We start from the raw sequence: 13,970 nt of genomic DNA, 5'->3' as shown, positions 1-13,970 counted from the left end.
CTGTAATAAAATTTGGGTCAATGCGGTCTCACTCAAAATATCTTACTGTTCTGTACTTGCCCTTCTCACAATACTACAATGCCTATGGGCTGAAAGTAAGTGAGGTGAATGATGGAGGCCTTGTCACACGGCGTTAGGCTGCTATTGACCTTCTGACCCTACATCAGAAGGAGGGGCATCAAGCCATGACGATGTCGACGATTGGATGCCAGGGAAAGACCATGTTGGTGGTTGGGGATCACAGCAGTTGAAGGGTTTTTTGCTGAGAGCTTTTAGAACATTGCAATTGGAGTTGTTGTCTCTTTAACTCATCGAAGTATTGGCTGCAGATGGTGATCATAGGCGTGACTATGACGTGTCTCTCCATCTGAGGATCATGTTTCGTGATTTTGCCCTTTAATTGTGAAATCCGAAATTCTTCGGCAGATTTCAGTAACGTCCACGTTGCTGCTTCTGCTTCAGTTCCTTCACCTTCCTCTTCCTCTGTGGATGACTCCATGAGTCCTTCCAATTCCTCACTTGTTTTTTTTTTTGTTTTGTTTTGGTCTTTCTGCCTTTTCTGGGGCCACTCCCGCGGCATATGGAGATTCCCAGGATAGGGGTCTAATTGGAACTATAGCCACCGGCCTATGCCAGAGCCACAGCAATGCGGGATCCGAGCCATGTTTGCCACCTACACCATAGCTCATGGCAATGCCGGATCCTTAACCCACTGAGCAAGGCCAGGGACCAAACCCACAACCTCATCGTTCCTAGTCGGATTCGTTAACCACTGAGCCACGACGGGAACTCCAATTCCTCACTTGTTAACACTCCTTGATGGCAATGACCTTCAGTGTGTTCTCCCACTGCATCAAGCCTGTCCACAAATCTTTCCCCACCACCTTGTCCTGCTGTGTGAGTTTCCTAACTTCTCCATCGAGCTTCAGGAACCTTTAAAATCATTCACAACTTCACACCATAGGTTTTTCCAGCAGACATTTACAATTTCTGGTTTTAACTCACCCATTGCAACTTCAAAGGGTGTTATTGCATCAGCAAGAATGAATGATTTCCAGGGCTGCATTCATTGCTGATTGAACGTGATCAATTACCAGGTGGGGGTATGTGGCCTTGACAAACCAAATGACACCCTGGTCAAGTGGCTGAAGCTGTGAGGTTGTATTGAGGTAAAAACACAACTTTGAAATTTTTATTTTCATAGCAAATAGATTCAGGATGGCTAGGGACATTGTCTATTAGTAACAGAATTTTAAATTCCAACCCTTTCTTTTCTAAGTATTTTTCACTTGTGGAATGAAGCATTGGTGGTATCTTAAACAAGATAGCTGTCACCTGATTATGTTGTCAGACTAATCTGTGGACAGATAATTCTTGGTTTTGTTTTTGAGGGCTGGTGATTCTTCCCTTTGTACACAATTCCTGCCTTTAACGTATATGCCCTGCTGTGTTGCCAGTAGTACCAGAATTAATCTGTCCTTCCACGTTTTAGGACCTAGTGTCTTCCTTTGCACTTTTATGAAGGTAGGTTTGTTGCTGAACACAAGTTTGTGGGCCCCAAAATGAAGCCAAACCGACCCAAATGTCTGAGTTTGGAGCAGAGAAAGGTTTAGTGCAAGGGTCAAACAAGGAGAACAAGTGGCTTGTGCTCAAAGAAAACCTCAACTCCCAGTTGGTTTTCGGGGAAGTGTTTTTAGAGGCAAAATTTGGGGTGAGGTTTGCAGGGTGTGCAACTTTTGGGGTTGGTTGATGGTGAGGTAACAGGGCGAAGCTCCTGGAATCTTGTATTCCATGTGAAGTTATCCTCCACCTGAGCGGAGACTTTGTTCCAGTGGAAGAACCCAAGGATATTTGTTATGTATATCCCTTGAGGAGGAGCTGTATCACTGTACTATTGTTTGTCTGCTTTTCCTGTTTCTGCATTCCCTCACATCCCTGCTTAGTAACTGTTTGAATCTGCCCTTTGGAACTCACAGAAGGTCTAGGAGGCTGAAGCCTTTTCCCTATAAACAAGAAATGGGGACATCGAAAGGCTTTTGTAGCAGGAGGGCCTCACAGGGTCCTGCTGGGTTTCAGGTGCTATTGGGCATCTTCTTCCAGAAGAGCCCAGTTTCATCGCTTCTCTTCAATCAACTTCCTCAACTCTGCTGGAAACCTGGCAGCAGCTTCTTCATCAGCAGACACAGCCTCTCTGTTATTTTTATATTTTTCAGTCCAAACTATCCCTGAGTCCATGTAACCATCCTTACTTGTAGAATATGGCTTGGTGTTACTCACTTCAGGGGATCCCTTGCTGAAGTCTTCCTATAGGTCTGAAACTGAGAGGATTTGGCAGGGTCCTCCCTGGTACAAAAGCCCCTCCATGTCCCCCCTTTTTCTTGTTTGTAGAAACAAGCTTTAGCCTCCTAGGCTTCTCCTGAGTCCCAAAGAGCAGATTCAAGCAGTTGCTAATTAGGGAAGTGAGGGAATGCTGAAGAAAAGGAAAAGCAATCATGAAACAATAGTTCAGGAGTTCATACTGTGGTGCAGTGAGATATCTCTGCAGCACCAGGATGCAGGTTCAATACCTGGCCCAGCACAGTGGGTTAAAGGATCAGGCATTGCTGCAGGTGTGGCATAGGTTGCAACTGCAGCTGGGATCTGATCCCTGGCCCTGGAATTCCATAAACCATGGGAGAGCCAAAATAGAAAATACATAAATAAATAAAGAAGTAGAAAAGAAAAGAAACAACAGTTTAGTGATAAAACAGAGTCCCAGTTCCTTCTCAAGGGCTACACATAACAATCTGACACCTGTCTTAGAGTTGTTATGCAGAAACAAAGACACCCCACCCCCACCCTGTGGCAGAAGTGACTACGTGCTGACCGCAAGTATGCAGACCCCAGACTGGTTGGAACCAGAGGGTTGATGATTAAGTTTCCTGAAACACCACTTTGTTACCTGACCACCAACCAGTCAGAAGAAAGTTGGGACCTCACTCCAAACATTGCCTTTAAAAATCTGTTCCCTGAAAGCCACTGGGGCCTTTTGAATACAATCTGACTTTCTTGCTCCATCCTGCAAGAAATCTTTCTCTGCTCCAAATTCTGGTCTATTACTTTGTTTGGCCTCACTGTGAGTGAGAAACATGGACTTGGATTTGACAACAGGCTCAGTGCTTTCTGGTGCAACATGTTGTCATTCATAGTATGTATTTTGTTCATGTCCTCCACCCACAAACTTAATGCCTTTTCGGTCTTTTTTTTTTTTTTTTTTTCCTGCATCTGCAGCATGTGGAAGTTCCAGGGACCAGGGATCATCAAACCTGAGCGAAAGCAGAGACCTGAGCCAGTACAGTGACAACACTGGGTCCTTAACCGTCTGGGCCTCCAGGGGAACTCTCTGCCTTTTCACTCTTAACCAAAAACTTTTTTTTTTTTTTTTTTTTTTGTCTTCTTTCCTTTTTCTAGGGCTGCTCCCGTGGCAAATGAAGTTTCCCAGGCTAGGGGTCTAATCGGAGCTGCAGCCACCAGCCTACACCAGAGCCACAGCAACACCAGATCCAGCGGCATCTGCAGCCTACACCACAGCTCACAGCAATGCTGGATCCTTAACCCATGAGCAAGGCCAGGGATCGAACCTGCAACCTCATGGTTCCTAGTCAGATTTGTTAACCACAGAGCCACGACGGGAACTCCAACGAAGCATTTTTATGTGCATCATGGCTCTAACTATTGCAGTTTGCACACATTTTTTTCCCTTATTTACAATTTCGCGATTAGAAAACTCATGGCAGATCTTAGTAACCTCATCAAACAATTTCCTTTCCTAATTGATAACTTTGACCTTTTTATTTAAAGGAAGACCTTTATGGCTTCGCTTTGGCTTATCCAAAACCAACAATTCTACTTTTGCACTTTGGGGTCCTTATAAAGTAAAATAAGGATTAGCTGAACACAAACACTGCAGTAACCAATTGATTTAATAACAGAGGCGGCCACTAAGTGATTAAGGAGCAGGTGCCATATATAAGGAACGTGTATTATGCTGAACCAAGAGATCATTTACTTGCTCAGGTGGGAGGGAGCTGAGATTTCATCATTTCTCAGAACAGCACAGTATTTTAAAACTTACGAACTACTAGTTTACTTTCCATGCAATACTTTCAGATCGAAGTTGGCCAGGAGGAATTGAAACCACGAACAAGAACGGCAATTATTCTACCTCGAAGATGGCGCCAGCTCAGGCACCATCTTCGTAGTTCCCCGGGCGGGCATAATGCTCATGCGCCGCCAGGCCCACTCAGTGCGCCTGCGCGCCGCGGAGCTTTTCCCCCGCCCAACTCGCGCCGCCGGGGCTGCTGAGCTGACGGCGGCTGCCGGAGCCTCAGGTGAGTGAACGCCTCAGCCCGGCTGGCGCGGGGGGAGGGGGTCAAGCCGTGCTACCGCGGGGTCGTTGCTTCCCTTGCCTTCTCTTTCCCAATCTTATCTTCCCAGAGCGGCCGGGCACCAGTCAGCGCTGCCAGCCTCCTCCGGGTGCTAGGGCTCCCTCCGCCCTCCTCGCCTGAGGGCTCCGGGGCAATCTGGCCTCTCTCGGTCGCTCTCCACCTGGGCGGTGGGGGCCCGCTGCAAACCCGCCGTCTACAGCGTGCAGGCGGCAGCGGCCGCACCTCTCGGTGCCCAGGACCTCAGTTTCAGGGGCCCGCCGCAGACGCGACCCCTTTTCCTGCAGGCGGTGGAGCTCGGTGGGCCTCGGGGTCGGGCATTCGTCTACCCCGTCCGCCCGGGAGCCGGGGGGCTTGGAAGATGGGCCGTGAACTACCCTTGCATCCGGGGTGTGGGGGGGTTGTTGGAGGGTCTTGGTGCCCTAAAGAATACCCTCTGGCTGGACCCCCGCGACTACCATGCGAGGGAGGGGCTTCTTAGCCCCACTTTAGAGATGAGGAAACTGAGGCACAGAGAGGTGAGGTGCCCTGCCCAAGGTCACGCGCCAGACGAGAGGCTGGAATGGCTCTTGAACTCAGGGTCTGGGGCTCTCAGGCCAGCGCGGTTGGAATTGGATCTTGTACCTTTAAAACAATTTGAAATACACCTGCATCTCTGGAGTTGCTTCTTCAACGTCATAAAAGTAGGCTGCAAAAACAGTATTTTCTTGTGGTTAGAGTACAATTGAGTTGTTAGTGTAATAATAGTAATAGCGATATTATTAATAACTCACGTTCATCCAGCGCTTGCTGTGTGCCAGGGACCTTGCTAAACATTTTAAGATTATCTCAGTACCTTAGCGCTTCGCCATCTGATGCGTCCTTCTTTTTATGCAGCCTTTTTTCTGCAGAGCTAGTCTTCCTGTCACAGGTAGACTAGGAGCTTCATGGCTTAGGAGGCAAGAAAGCTCTCTCACGGTGGCTTACTGGCAGAACAGGGGTAAGCCTTGTCTGTCTGCATCCAGATTTTGTCCCCGGAGGATATTATTGGCTTTGCTTTTCTGGCTGCCGGGAGACCAACACTGGGATAGCTGGGATGGTTGAATTTGGAGGTGACAGAGCAAATCTAGTGAGCACTCCCCTTATCCTGGGGCTTTCTGGCTTTGTTCCAATGCTAGGCTTGAACATCTCATTTAAAATAAAGTAAAAAGGGAAAGAGAGCATTGACAAAGTAGTGCTGGATAAAAGAAGCCTCACTGATTTAAAGTCCCAAAGGGACAGCTATAAAAATATGTGAATGTTTCTTCCCCAGAATACTAGCACAAACTGGTGCCCCACCCCCCGCCCCTGCAAATCCTCCTACACAGTTCAAAGGCACCTTTTCTGTGAAGCCTTCCTTGCTTGATTTTCTCAATTAGAATCACACACACACTTGCAGTGTTACCCTTAGGACCATTAGCCCCTTGAGGTCAGGGACCATCTTTGCAGCCCCAGTTGCTTGGCTCATAGTAGGCCCTTGGTAAAGACTCAGTGAATTTCCACTGCTCCTTTTCATTGCTTAAAGAGTGATGTTTTCCTGCTGCCCTTCAATTTCTCTTTGCTGTCCTTCTCTTTAGGTTCAACTTCTGGTCATCACCAGCCACTCAGAGGTCTCTAGTCCACCCTGCTGTGTCTGAAAATTTGCAGAAAAGGGTCCTATATCAGGAAGGCTGTTTATTGTTTATATCCAACAGTGGAGTTGGTTTATGTCACTTAAGTGTACAGGCAGTTTTTATTTCCATGTTCCACTAAGGTAGCCTGAGCCTTATAGATTTTTAATCTATCCCTAAATACATGTAAGATTCAGTTTTACATTCTTTTGCCTTTTGTGGCTGATTGCCCTGGTGTTATCAGAGTAATCACAATTTTTACTATAAATTGTTCCATCGTATTTATAACAATAAATATTCAAAAGGGCCCTTTGGGAGGCAGTAGATCTGTGTATAGGTTCTCTCCATAAATGAAGCTTTTAAGAGAGTTTTTCAAAGAAATTTTCTGCAAATAGATTGAACTGTTATGCATAAGGCATGGTACTGGGTATAGTGTAAAATTCTCATGGTTCTTATTGAAAGAGCTTACTAGCTCAGTGGGAAACACCATGCCTAACTATAACTCAAGTTAGGTCTAAAAATCGCCATAACAGTATTACAAACAAAGCCATATGAGTATGACGGTATCCTCAAATATAATGGAATAAGGTATTCCAGCGTGGGACATTTCATAAAATCACACATTGCTCAGTGCAGAAAAGAAGCATTAAGTCATTGAGTTCAGCCATCTTGCTTTTACAGGCTTTAACCTGAGATGCAAACTTGTCCAAGGTCACAGAACTGGTGCTACAACATGAATGTGGACTTTTTATCCATTAAAGGTTTATCAGTATTTCTCTGAGTGAATCATCCTTAAAAACCAGCAACTCTTAAAATTGATGCTTAGAACAAGAGTGAGGAAGGGGTCACAGAAGTACTGTTCATGTCTTTAAGGAGCTTTTGGTCTGTTGGGGAATAATAAAGATCCGTTCTCTACCATTGAAAACAGTGCATATGTAATTGTTAAACATGTGTTAGAGGGACTAGGTTTGTCATAGGAGTTGGGGGAGGAGCAAGAGAGGGCTTGGTATGAGCCGTGGTACTGAGAGCGAGTTTGGAAGGATCTAGGGTTTTCTGGGGTTTGACCCATTGGCACGGTCAGAATTAACAAAAAGGACAAGCATTGCATTTTGAAGTAGGGTGGTAAAATCAAAGCAAGGTGACAGTGCCTGACAATAAAATGTTTAAGGGACAATAAAAAAAAACTGGCTTGACCAGGGCAGCTTGACTGTTAGAGTGGTGATTCTTAACCTTTAGCATCAGAATTACCTGGAGGGTTTATTAAGACCCAGATTGTGGGAGGGCCCCCATCTCCAGAGTTTCTGATTCGGTAGGTCTGGAGTGGGGGCTAAGAGTATGTATTTCTAACATGTTACCATATGATACTGATGCTTCTGATCCACGAACAGCACTTTGAAAACTTGAGCTGGATTAGAAAATTGAAAAGCTAAAGTCAGAAACTGTCAAAGAACTTGTTCCAGGAAAGTGTAAGAGAGTGTGTGTGTGTGTGTGTGTGTGTGTGTGTGTGTGTGTGTGTGTATGTTATATACCAGCATAGGAAACTTCCAGAAAGATACATTCCGAACTCCAAACTGTGATAGTAGTCATTACTGGGAGTGGGACTTAGGGGGTTGGAGAATTCATTTTTCACTCCATACCTTTTGATACTATTTTTGCATTGTGCACACATTGCTTTTGTGTTTTAAAAAGGAAAGAAAAATTAAGAGTCCTTTTTTGAAGATATATGTTAAAATATTTATGGATAAAAAAGCTTGCTAAAGTAATCTGGTGTCATACAACAAACATTTTTAGAGTGTCTGCTGTATGCCAGATGCTGCTGGTTCTCAAAATACAAAGCCTTTGCTAAGGCTTGCAGTCTGGTGATTGAGATGGGCAGATAGCAGCTCTACTATCATGTGAGCTTTTAAGATCAAGGACAGGGGTCTAACTGTGCATGGCAGATAATAGGCACTTGGTAAATGATGAATGAGTGAGCAAATCCAGGCAAGGAGTGAGGACAGTCAGAAAGAAAAGGAAAGGCAAATGGGAGATTCTGGAAGAAAAATTGAGAAGCCTGAATAGGGATGATGAAAGAAAGGAGTGTGTCAAGGACTTTCAAGCCCAAAGATTGATAACATTTTGGGTTTACTGCAGAACTGGATGTCAAGTCATCTATTCTGAAAGGTTTTTTTTTGTTTGTTTTTCTTGGCCACACTTGACATATGCAAGTTCCCAGGCCAGGGGTTGAATCTAAGCTGCAGCTCTGACCTATGCCACAGCTGTGGCAATGCTGGATCCTTAACCCCACTCACCACAGTGGGAATTCCCTGAAGAATCTTTTTAAATCCTCCTCGCAATTCCACTTTTTTTTTTTAAAGAGACTGCTTGAAATAGCACACAAAAAACTTAACCTAGATTTAGTGTGACTATTTACCAAGGCTTTCTTTGGTAAATGAAATATCTTTTCTTTAATCACAGTGCTAATTCTATTGTATTTAGAATACTCACCTACAATTTTGTCATTAATTGTTCTCTTATTTACTGTTGTGAAATTAACTGAGATATTGGAGATATGTGGAATACTTTTTTTTTTTTTTTTTTGGCTGTGGTATGCAGTAGCTTGATGTGGGATCTTAGTTCCCAGACCAGGGATGGAACCTGGGCTGCAACAATGAAAATGTCGAGTCCTAACCATTAGACCGCCAGGGAACTCCCATGGAAGACATTTATTTAATTTATCTTTTAATTTATATTTTGCTTTTTAGGGCCACACCTGAGGCATATGGAAGTTCCCAGGCTAGGGGTCGAATCAGAGCTGCAGCTGCCTGCCTACACCACAGCCACAGCAATACCAAATCTGAGCCACATCTGTGACCTGTGCCACAACTCATGGCAATGCCAGATCCTTAACCCACTGACAAGGCCAGGGATTGAACCCGCATCCTCAAGGATACTAGTTGGGTTTGTTACTGCTGAACTGCAATGGTAACTCCCCCATGGAGGATGTTTTAAATGCCATACAAAAATGGCTGTTATATCTTTTGATCTTAGCTCTTTGGTGAAGGAATGATATAGTCAACTCAGAATTCTCTCATGTTTCCACAGTGCTTCACAGTTTGACATATCAGTCCTAAATAAGTATCTGTGGTTGATGGCTGAATGGGGTATACTTAGGAAGAAATATGGCTTCATTGGATTCTAAGTTGAATTCTATGTAAACACTGATTAAAATAATAACAGGTCATGCTACTTAGTAGAATACATGATGTGGAACAGGCTTTCTCCCCAACTTTTTGTTTTGAGGTGCTACTTTTTATATTCCTCAGAGATTTATATAGAAAATGAAAATTCATTTCCCAAGTAGAGGAGTTTAGTTGATTAGAATCCCTTCATCAACTAAAAATGCCCAAGTCCACAGTTAGAGTTTTCAGCTGACCAAGTATAAATTTCCTATACAGCCATTCTTCATTCTTGATTTTTTTTTTCCCTTGGCGGCACCTGCAGCATATGAAAGTTCCCGGGCCGGGGATTAAATCCGAGCTGCCGAAGGGACAGCATTGGATCCTTAACCCATTGTGCCACAGTGGGAACTCTTCTTCATATTTGATTTTATTAGTAGTTATTTTAAAGTTTTTGTTGTTGTTATCAGTTTTGCAGTATCTTTTGTGGTTTTTTTTTTTTGTTATTGAAATTCCCAGGCCAGAGATCGACCTGAAAAGCAGCAGTGACAACACCAGATCCTTAACCTCCTAAAGCACAAGGGAACTCCTAAAAATGACTGTTGTATCCTTAAAGTGCTTCTGCACTTTGAAGCCTGAACTTTCAACGTATGGATAAAAAGTGAATGCTTTTTTGAAATTGTGAGAGTTTTTAATTAGCTCTAAAACCATTTTATGTGAAACCCTAATAACTGGCAGAGAAAGGAGAAGAGAGGGATCAGGCTATTACCTCTTTATTCCTTCAGTTAAGAAAGCTTTGGGGATAGCCCCTCCTCCTTTTCAATTTTTGAAGATATTGATGCTTTTAAACTTTTATTGGGACATGGTATTGACTAAAATGTCACTTTGGGTACTTAGTCCACACAAATACCCCCAGATAGATGCAATTCTCTCCTATTCATTAAAGTAATAATGATGATAATAATACCTAAATTTTGTATAATGCTCTTCAGTTTTCCAAATTTTTTGATCATTAAGATCCTTATAGACTCCAGGAGCCAAACCTGAAAAACATAAGTAGAATTAATGGTTAATTGGTATCCAGTGGGAAAAGTCATTTATAGAGGCCTGCTCAAGCTCTAACTGCAGGCTGCTCTGGTTCTTACTCTGTCAGTTGCTAGGTGTGTGACCTTTGCCATACTACAAGACCTCTCCAAGACTCAGTTTTCATCTGTAAAATGGGATACCTATCTTATATGTGTGTTGGGAAATAAAATGAAATAATGAATGGATAAATAAAGCACATGTTAATGGTATCGGGCAGAGAGTAAAAGATCAATTTATTATGAGCATCAAGTTAGTATGAGTATAAGCTCTTAGGGCTCTTGTTTGTCCTTTACCTCCACTCAGGCTCTTTTAAAGAACAAGTTGCTTTCAGGGGTTTGTTCTTATAGGTGGTGGGAACCTGGAACCCATCCCAAGAGCATGGACCAGAGCCTTGACAGCAATAGCTTTCCTAGTGTCCTGAGGTACATCCTTCAAGAGTTGAAGGCAGAGGGTAGTGCTTCTGCTTCTAGAGTTACTTTAGTGTGACCCCCTTCTTAGAGCTTCAGCTGGTTGGTGGGTGTATGGGATTAACAAGAATGCCCCTAGATGTACGTCGCTTTATTCTAATCGTTATCTGTACCAGTACCCTGGAATGAATAGAAGGATTACACAAGCAGACTCAGATTCCCAGCTAGGCAGTCTCTGCAAACCTTCTGTTTACCACGTGCTGCCAGAATCCAGGAGCGACACAACAGGAAGGCAAGGGCCTATTGTAAGCGGTGCAGCTCTTTCCCTTTCAGAAGAACACAAGGTGTGTGGATGGCCCTTATCCAGGGCTGAGGACTGGTAGAGGTATTTACTGTTAAAATGAGGGTGTGTGCGCTTGCTTTTGCAGCTGCCTTTGATCACTTTCCCCATCCCCCACCTTTGCTTTTGGGATACCATCTCTGAGAGAATTTTTTTCTGGTGAAGAGTAACCCAGACTTTCCTTTATGTAATTGCTAACGTACAGTGAGCTGTATTTTTTAAGTCATTGTTTCTTTCAGGGAGGTGGGTGGTTTGGCTTGTTTATCTGGCTTTCTGGGGAGTCTCCTGAGACCCTTTCCTTTTCTAAGGGCCCTCAGGAGACATTAGTGAAACCAGCATCCATTACCCTAGACACTTGAGGGGATGTTTAAGTCAATAGTTTTATGATGAGATTAATTCAGGCTTTAACCCTGGCAAATCTTGAGAGCCAAATCATCAGATTGTGCTTCTTATAGATGGAAGCATGGAATTTAGCCCAGGACTCTGTGATATCTTTCAGAGCCTGGAATAGGAGTCCAGATGCCAGTCCCAGCCCCACACCCAGCTGCCTGTGTGAATTTAGGCAATTCGCTTAAATTCCAGGCCTCTTTTCTCATCTGAGAATGATGGCATGACCGTAGGCTGGTGGTTCTCAGCCCTCGCTGCATGTCAGTATCACCTGTGGAGCTTTAAAAACAATACTTGGGCCCTGTCTTCGTCTGATTAAATTGGATCCTTAGGGTTGGGGCCTGGGTATTGAGCTTCGGAGCTCCCCAGGTCTGTCTGATGTGTAGCTAAGAGATCTATTGGACAAGATGCCATGTTTTATTTATTTATTTAGCTTTTTTTTTTTTTTTTTTTTTTTTTTTTTTGCTGTTTAGGGCCACACCTGTGGCATATAGAACTTCCCACTCTAGGAGTCGAATTGGAGCTGCAGCTGCCGGCTTACACCACAGCCACAAGCAATGTAGGATCCAAGCTATGTCTGTGATCTACACCATGGCTCATAGCAATGCCGGATTCTCGACCCACTGAGCAAGGCCAGGGATCGAACACATCCTTATGGATGCTAGTTGTATTCGTTTCTGCTGTGACATAGCAGAAACTCCCAAGATGCCACATTTTAAACAGCAGTGTCATTTTGCTCCTCAGGAACCCTCTGCAGTTGTTCACACAGTAAAGTCTGATTCATGTGCTGTGTTCTGACCAGCCTTGTCTTCTTTCCCAACTGCATTGTTCTTCCTGGTGTCTCTTGGATATGTTGTGTGCATTTATTATTTATTTATCTATTTACTCATTTATTTTATGGCTGCACCCAAGGCATATGGCAGTTCCTGGGCCAGGGATTGAATTCAATCCTTCAGAGTGACTTGAGCTGCTGCAGTCGGATTCTTAACCCCCTGCGCCACAGTGGGAACTCCTATGTGTACATTTCTTTCTTTCCCAGCTTGGATGTCCTCACCTGGAATGTCCTTTCCTCCCTTCCATCTATGCAAAACATATCCATTCAAGGCCCATCGCTGTTAACTCCTTTGGGAAATTCCTGACCATCCCAGTCTTTTTAGTTATTTCTCCCACTTCTGCACTGGTTCCAAGCTTCGTTTAACTCTGACGAAATGCATTGAACACCAGATGCTGTGTATAATGTGACAGGCTACATTCGGTCCTCCCGGGGAGGTGGGGCATATCTGTGTGGTTTCTTGCGTTGTTGGCTATTTCCTTATGTGTGCCTATCTTATAAGTATTAATTGATGGATCGCTATCTGTGACATGACTCTAATGGCATTTTTAGCTTTATTACCTATTTCCGGCAAAAACCTTCCGCTCTTGCCACATGGGAACATTTTCCAGCAGACCTGTACTTTCTCATCTTGCTTTTACGTTCTCCTCCGTTTCCGGAATTCCTTCTTTTTATTCTTCTCTCACCCTCACCTATAGGAATTTTGTCTATTCTTCAAGGTCTAGTTCAAATATTACCTCCTCCATGAAACTTTTTCTCAGCACCCATGACCTGCATTAACTGACCTTTGCCCTAAACATCTGTCACCCTTAGAGCAGTGGTTCTCAACTAGAGGTGATTTTGCCCCCCCCCCGCCCCGCCCAGAGGACATTTGGCAATATTTGGAAACATCTTTGGTTGTCAAAACTTTTGGAGGTGAATGCTACTGGCATTTAGTGGGTAGAGGCCAGGGGTGCTGCTGAATATCCTACCATACACAGGACAGCCCCCACAACAAAGAATTATATGGCCCAAAATGTCAGTGGTGCTGAGGTTGAGAAACTGCCTTAGAGTTTGTCCCATTCACAGGCCCATGTTTATCCTTCCTTGAATTGTGTTTTTTTGTTTTGTTTTGTTTTGTTTCGTCTTTTCTAGGGTCGCTCCTGCAGCATATGGAGGTTCCCAGGCTAGGGGTCTAATCGGAGCCATAGCCGCCCACCTACGCCAGAGCCACGCAACTCGGGATCCAAGCCACGTCAGCGACCTACACCACAACTCACAGCAACGCCGGATCCTTAACCACTGAGCGAGGCCAGGGATCGAACCCGCAACCTCATGGTTCCTAGTTGGATTCGTTAACCACTGAGCCACGACGGGAACTCCTGTAGTATTTTGTTTGTAGACTTACTCTCCCCTGCTCAATTGAATTAATGGGTAAAGGCAGACTCCAGTTCCAAATCTGGGCTTTCTTGTTTTTAACTTCATATTAAGATTTAATCCTAAAGCCTGTGGCCAGATCCTAACTGCTCAATATAATTTAGGACTGGAGTGGGTGCAGGAAGGCAATCAGCTGAATGTCTCTCCTTTTTATACCCATGTCTTTTAATCTGTGATCACCTGGGGGGAAATATGCAGGGCATAGCATAAGCATTTGGGATCAGAAGAAAACTGGGTTTTGGTTCCAGCTGTTGTGTTTATTGTTATTTTGTTCAGTTCATTTCACCTCTTT

At 44.1% G+C, this 13,970-nt stretch overlaps 1 protein-coding gene across 13 annotated transcripts in view; it reads left to right on the top strand.

Moving 5' to 3' along the window:
- Nucleotides 1-4,320: 4,320 nt before the first annotated feature.
- NDRG3 (NDRG family member 3) overlaps nucleotides 4,321-13,970 on the top strand; it is an 82,503-nt gene continuing 72,853 nt past the window's right edge. For all 13 annotated transcript variants that reach the window (XR_014832278.1, XR_014832274.1, XR_014832277.1 and 10 more), the window contains exon 1: nucleotides 4,321-4,370. The gene's annotated coding sequence lies outside the window, so the exon portion shown is untranslated. The remainder of the gene's footprint in view (nucleotides 4,371-13,970) is intronic.

Source organism: Sus scrofa, chromosome 17 (assembly GCF_054392235.1).
Source record: "Sus scrofa isolate SSC_HxYL_T2T_F1_AM1 chromosome 17, Sscrofa_HxYL_maternal_Yorkshire_Landrace_v2.0, whole genome shotgun sequence".
Taxonomy (NCBI): Eukaryota; Metazoa; Chordata; class Mammalia; order Artiodactyla; family Suidae; genus Sus; species Sus scrofa.
This window is presented reverse-complemented; position numbering and strand designations above follow the sequence as displayed.